The sequence below is a fragment of the Panicum virgatum genome, chromosome 6K (genome assembly GCF_016808335.1).
Source record: "Panicum virgatum strain AP13 chromosome 6K, P.virgatum_v5, whole genome shotgun sequence".
Classification (NCBI taxonomy): Eukaryota; Viridiplantae; Streptophyta; class Magnoliopsida; order Poales; family Poaceae; genus Panicum; species Panicum virgatum.
The window spans coordinates 18,809,297-18,816,765 of NC_053141.1; positions in this window are offsets into that span (position 1 = coordinate 18,809,297).

Sequence of the window (7,469 nt, forward strand, 5' to 3'; positions counted from 1 at the left end):
TCTGCGAAGTCGCGGACCGTCCGCGGTTCAAAAACCGGACTGTCCGCCGTTATAAACCAGTGAGTCAGAGTGCATTTAATGTGTGTCAGAACTAGCCGTTAACCCCTGGCGGACCGTCCGCGCCCTAGTGGCGGACCGTCCGCAGTTAAGAGTTCCAACCCACCAGAGACTAACAACGTCTCTGGAACTACTTTGAGATTAGCCTGCGGACCGTCCGCGCCTCAGGAGCGGACTGTCCGCAGTTTAACTTTTCAGCCCAAACCAGAGAGACACCCTTTCTGGTACAAAAATGGAATACAGTGGCGGACCGTCCGCCCACCTGGGCCGGACTGTCCGCCAGCCCACCAGAGCCTATGCAAGCTCTCTGGAACGGTCGCGGACTGTCCGCCTATCAGGTGCGGACTGTCCGCCGTTACTCAGTCAGCTCTCGAACTTAGTCTATTTCAAATCTTTTCAAAACGCCGTTAGCTCTCATGTATGCAACTAGACATTTTGAGCAAAATGGCACTAAAGACCCGTCAAGCATGAGTACACAACCCCTCTTGATAGTACGGCTATCTATCCAACAAATCCGGTCACTTTTCATCCACTAAACGCCTTGTGACCGGTAAAACGCAAAAGCCCTAGTTTATACCTTTGCCTTGAGTCCGAGCTTTGCTTATCACCTCCAAAACTCCATACGTTCTCAACCAAATCTCTTTCACTTGTGGATCAACCTATACTCATTATCTCAAATGAATTCGTTAATCCACAAACCGTTGTCATTAATTACCAAAACTTGAATTAGGGGCCTAGATGCTTTCAATCTCCCCCTTTTTGGTAATTGATGACAACACTAAATTTTGGAGTGATAAAAGTTTTCAAGTCAACTTTATACACTAGGCATAAGGTGGACTTGGAATTGAACTTTGGAAGAACTTACTCATTTTCTTGAAAATTTCAGAATATGGTATGAGTAAATTCACCAAGTTCGATGAGTAGAGAGAACTCCCCCTTGATATGTGCATATTAATTTTCATGAATACCAAGTACACATATATATAATTGAAACTTTTGACGGAGTTTTCCCTACAAGTGGAAATCGAGGCATACAAGATACAAGATATATATGATATGAACTTTAACATGGTTAGCACAACCTCACAACCACAAGATGAACATAAATAGATAAGAGTAGCATAAACTAACATAGTTCATCACACAATACAAACCAAATGTTCAAATCCAAACACAAGTCTTAAATAGAGTTCATGGAAGACACAAATAAACAAGAGTGGCAAGCGGAAGCCGAAAACGAATGATCTCCATTAGAAGTCCATGAGCTCCCCCTAGATCAAGCACTCCAAAGCTCCTTCTCCCCCTTTGGCATCAATTCCCAATAAGGTCAAACGGCTGGTGGAGGAGGTGGCGGTGGGTAGAACGGCTGGTGCGGGTAGAACTCTGGAGGCGGCACTGGAGCTGGAAACACTGAGTAGAAATGATCACTAAACCCTGTGAAGGCTGTGCTGAAGGCATCAAAGCGCTGCTCTAGTTGGTCCTGTCTCTGCTCAAGCTGCTCAAACTGCTCAGAGGAGGGCAAATCCTCAAAACATGAGTCAAGAGCTGCTATGTCTGAGTGTAAGCTCTCATGAAACCCCTGCATCTGAGCCATCATGGGCTGGAACATCTGCTGCTGCATGTTCTGGAAGTTGAGGTTCATCTGATTCTGCATCTGATTAGCTAACCCCGCAATCTAAGAGGACATGCTTTCATGCATGGATGCAAAGTATGGGTCAAAGTAGCCAGCTGGAGGGGCCCACTGCTGCTGTGCTGGAGGATGCGGTGGTGGCATGGCATGCTGAGCTCCAGCTGCTCCCATATGAGCATCATCATCACTATCATCTTGCCCTTGTGCTTCGGCATCCATATCATCTCCAGGGAAGGGAGTCAAAGGCCTCAAGAGAAAAGCATTGTCATTCTTGAATGGCCTGAAAGGAGTGTGCTTACTTTCACATAACCCTCTGAAGCTAGTCTTCACCTTGATGATGGACATAATGTATGGAGCAAAGTACAAGTTCATCTCCATGTTAAGCCTCAAGTCTGCAAGCTGATCCATGATAAGAGCAATGACATTGATTCTATTTCCATTCAAGATATGAGATATCACATTCCAATAGTGCCCTCTAACCTTATCCTTGTTGCCACTTTTAGGCATGAATGTGACTCTGACAATTTTATTGATCACTGCAGGATGATGCCTCAAACCCTGCGTACCCCCAAAAGTTCTAGCAATTCCAAGATGTGCAGGCTCATAGAACATGGGGTAGTCATTCTCATCTAGTGGGTTTTCTAACACAACATTCATACTTTGCTCATTATTGATGAGATTATAATCCAATTGATTTGCCTCAGCAAATTGTGCAAATGTAGCACCATAGGTTCTTTTACCAGTTGTCCACCTAAATGTTTCCTCAACCATGTTTATCTCTAGAGTGGCATAGAACTGGCGTATCACTGTTTCATTCCAATCACACCTATGCTGCAGAAAATTAGCTATCCCTATTTGCTGAAATCTATCCACTAGATCAGACATGACTTGATGTTGTCTCATATAGCCTAGGTCAATGGTCTGATGTTTGAATACATTTTTCTTAACTAGATGACCAAAGTAAACATCTTTTTGTACCTCGGTTTTGAAGAAGAGAATGTTGGTGTCACGAGGCAAGCTGAACTGATCCACTGCTCTTGCATTTGCATAGCTTTCTGCAGTCCACTATCGGCTAGGTAGATCTAGCCCCATCAAATCTGTAACATCATTGTCAACCCCCTCAGTATCTTCCTCTGAAGACTCATCACCAATATCTCCCACTGAAGATGCAGCAGCCATCTCACTAACATTTGGAGCATAGTCCACATCATCCGAGTCATCACTGTCCCTTTGTCTCTTGGAAGTCATTGCCTTCTTAATTTTTGAAGCAGTGGCCTTGATGATCTTCCAGGGTGGCCTGAGATCAAGATTTAACCATAAGAACAATTACTAAAGTTATAGAATCAATCCTTAATGATATAACTCAATTCAGCACTGATCCGAAAAAAACTGATACTAGCGGACCGTCCGCACTTCTGAAAGCGGACCGTCCGCGGTTCATTAACTACCACGGCGGACCGTCCGCGTCCAGCAGGCGGACTGTCCGCGACCCATCTGTTCTGCGCAGGAACACAAAATCGCCCTCATCTTTGATTCATCCACATTTTGAGTTTTGATTCAAATCAACCAACCAAACTTTAACTCTAGCAACTCCTCATCACTAGGAATAAGATCCCCCAAGTATTTGCACGAATCCATGGTCAACAAATAGATCGGAGCATCTAACCCTAACTCTTTCCAATAAAGAAATCCAAGAACAAGAGTTAGGGATTCATTGAAATACCGAGAGGACATGATGCACAATCTTGAGAAGAGTCCGGGGATGCTCTCGGACCGTCCGGGAACCACTCCAAAAAGGCTTGACCTTGTTGTCTCCCCCACGTGCTTGAGAGAGAAAGAGAGAGAGCTTTTTGGAGGATATGTGTGGTTTGGTGGGGGAGAGTGAGAGGGACACCTCTTATAAATCAAGTCTGGACGACCCCACCTTTCTGTCCATTCGCGGACTGTCCGCGATATCCCAGCGGACCGTCCGCATCTGAATCTTTATACTGCAGCCCGACTGATACTGCCTCTGTTGAATTCTGCACAGCCTCTGGCGGACCGTCAGCGGTCCTTTGGCGGACCGTCCGCAGTGTATTTCTGCGGTTGAGAACTTCTCTGTAGAGCCTCTGGTGAACAAGTCCCATGAACTGCGGACTGTCCGCCCCTTACCCGCGGACCGTCCGCGCTACCAAAAATCTGACAAGTCTGAATTCTGCCAATTTTCTAAATTCCAACTCCAATTTGGGATCATTGCTCATATAAAAATCCAAAAATCTCAAATATTGCATGAAAACCTTCAAACGACTTATATGAGCAAGTTTCAACAAGAATTCAAAAATAAATCGAGTAGAATCATGAAAACTCATAAATGGCTCAAAAATACCTCAAAAATTCATAAAAATGAAACAAGAAGTGCATGAAAGAACCATATGCCACATGTGCTAGTTTTCAAGCCACATTTGAGAAGTCAATGATATTTAACTCATTTCTTAACTTGCAAAACCGAGATTCATCCAAAGGCTTGGTAAAGATATCGGCTAATTGATCATCCATGCCAATACCATCAATCTTGATATCACCCTTGTTCACATGATCTCTAAGAAAATGATGGCGGATATCAATATGATTGGTTCTTGAATGTTGAACCGGATTAGAGGCAATCTTCACGGCACTTTCATTATCACATAACAAGAGAATTTCATCAAATTTCACACCATAATCTAGAAGAGTTTGCTTCATCCATAACAATTGAGCACAACAACTTCCGGCCGAGATATATTCCGCTTCGGCGGTTGAAAGAGCCACGGAATTTTGCTTCTTTGATGACCATGATACAAGAGATCTTCCAAGAAATTGACAACCACCGGAAGTGCTTTTCCTATCAACCTTGCACCCCGCATAATCCGAATCCGAGAATCCAACCAAATCAAAATGAGCACCCTTGGGATACCATAAACCAATATTAGGAGAATATTTCAAGTATCTCAAGATCCTTTTAACGGCGGTCAAATGACATTCTCTAGGTGCGGCTTGAAATCGTGCACACATGCAAACACTAAACATGATGTCGGGCCTAGATGCGGTTAAATAAAGCAAACTACCAATCATAGAATGATAAAGCTTTTGGTCAACCGGGTTACCTCCCTCATCTAGATTGAGATGCCCATTGGTGGCCATAGGAGTCTTGATTGGTTTTGCATCTTCCATACCAAATTTCTTCAAGATATCCTTCACATATTTTGATTGACACACAAAGGTGCCTTCCTTGAGTTGCTTGATTTGAAGTCCAAGAAAGAAACTCAATTCACCAATCATGGACATCTCAAATTCCCTAGACATCATTTCACCAAATTCCTCACAAAAACTTGGGTTAGTTGAACCAAAGATAATATCATCAACATAAATTTGACAAACAAACAAATCTTTACCAATATCTTTAGTGAACAAAGTAGTATCAACCTTACCAATTTTGAAGCCCTTAGAGATAAGAAAATCCCTCAATCTTTCATACCAAGCTCGTGGAGCTTGTTTAAGACCATAAAGAGCTTTAGAGAGCTTGTATACATGATTTGGCTTCTTGGGATCTTCAAAACCGGGAGGTTGCTCAACAAAAACAAGTTCACTAATCTTGCCATTCAAGAAAGCACTTTTCACATCCATTTGAAAAAAGTTTAATGTTGTGAGAGCAAGCATAAGCTAATAAAATTCTAATAGCTTCTAATCTAGCAACGGGAGCAAAAGTTTCACCGAAATCCAAACCTTTGACTTGAGTGAAGCCTTGAGCTACTAATCTTGCCTTGTTTCTCACAACCATTCCATCTTCATTTTGCTTGTTTCTAAAAACCCATTTAGTGCCAATAACATTATAATTCTTGGGCCTCTCAACTAAATCCCAAACTTGATTCCGGGTGAAATTATTTAATTCTTCATGCATAGCATTCACCCAATCCGAATCTCTCAATGCTTCATCTACACGGTTAGGTTCAAGAAAAGATACAAAAGAATAATGTTCACAAAATGAAGCAATGCGAGATCGAGTTTGGACACCCTTACTAATATCACCCATGATTTGATCCACCGGATGATCCTTTGCAAGAACATGATGAATTCTTTGAGGAACAATGGGTTCTTGAGTTGATGAAGAAGGTGCACTAGATGAACCAACTTGATCTTGTACTTGAGAATCATCATTACTTGAATCTTGTACAATTTGTTGTGCTTGATCATTTGAGATAGAAGTTGAAGGATTAACTCTAAGAGAGACAGAAGGACCATCTTCATCTTCGTCTTCTTCTCTTGGTCTAACATCACCAATTGACATATTTTTCATTGCATTTCTCAAACCATCACTTCTCACATCATCAAGATTTTCTTGTTCATTATGAGAACCATTGGTTTCATCAAACTCAACATCATATGCTTCTTCAACAATGCCATGAGTTTTGTTGTAGACCCGATAAGCCTTGCTATTAGATGAATATCCAAGAAGAAAACCCTCATCACATTTGCTTTGAAACTTTGATAACCTAGTTCCCTTCTTGAGAATATAGCACTTGCAACCAAACACTCTAAAATATGATATATTTGGCTTCCTTCCAATGAGCAACTCATATGGGGTCTTGTTATGAAATCTATGGCAATACAATCTATTTGAGGCATGACAAGCCGTGTTGATTGCTTCGGCCCAAAAGCTATCCGAAACATTGTACTCGGAGAGCATTGATCTTGCCATATCAATCAAGGTTCTATTTTTCCTTTCAACAAGACCATTTTGTTCCGGAGTATACTTGGTTGAGAATTCATGCTTGATTCCTTTCACATCACACCATTCCTCAACTCTTGTGTTTCTAAACTCACTTCCATTGTCACTCCTTACTTTCTTCACCTTGAGCTCAAATTCATTTTCGGCCCTTGTAAAGAATTTCTTGAATGTGTCATATGTATCGGCCTTGTCATGAAGAAAGAAAACCCATGTATATCTTGAGTAATCATCCACTACCACAAGACAATAGCAATTTCCACCAATACTTCTATATGTTGTAGGACCAAATAAATCCATATGCAATAATTCCAATGGTCTCTCGGTTGACATGACACTCTTAGTGGGATGAGTATTTGCAACTTGCTTTCCGGCTTGACATGCACTACAAAGCTTATCTTTATCAAACTTCACATTCTTCAAGCCAACTACTAAATCATGCTTCAAAAGTCGGTTGAGTTGTTTCATGCCAACATGACCAAGCCTTCTATGCCATAACCAACCCAAGGATGATTGAGTGAATAAGCAAGTGGACAAATTTGCCTCTTTAGTTGCAAAATCCACAAGATATACATCCTCATGTCTAAATCCCGTAAAGATGTGATCTTTTCCATCTAAGCTAGTCACTACAACATCATCTTTAGTGAAACTACACTTATATCCAAAATCACAAAGTTGAGTGACCGCTAAGAGATTAAACTTGAGAGAATCAACTAACAATACATTTGAGAGAGAATGATTGCTTGAGATAGGAATTGTACCAACTCCTTTGACTTTGCCCCGGCTATTGTCACCAAAGATGATGTCACTATAGCCACCAACATTCTCATCTAGAGAGGAAAACATCATTTGATCTCCGGTCATGTGTTGAGTGCATCCACTATCAAGCACCTAATGTCTTCCTCCGGACTTGTAATTCACCTACAAAGAGGAAGTAACTCTCTTAGGTACCCAAACTTTCTTGGGTCCTTGAACGTTAGTGACCACATTAGTGACCAAGACTTTTGGCACCCAAATGGCATTCTTTTTAGCACCATTTAT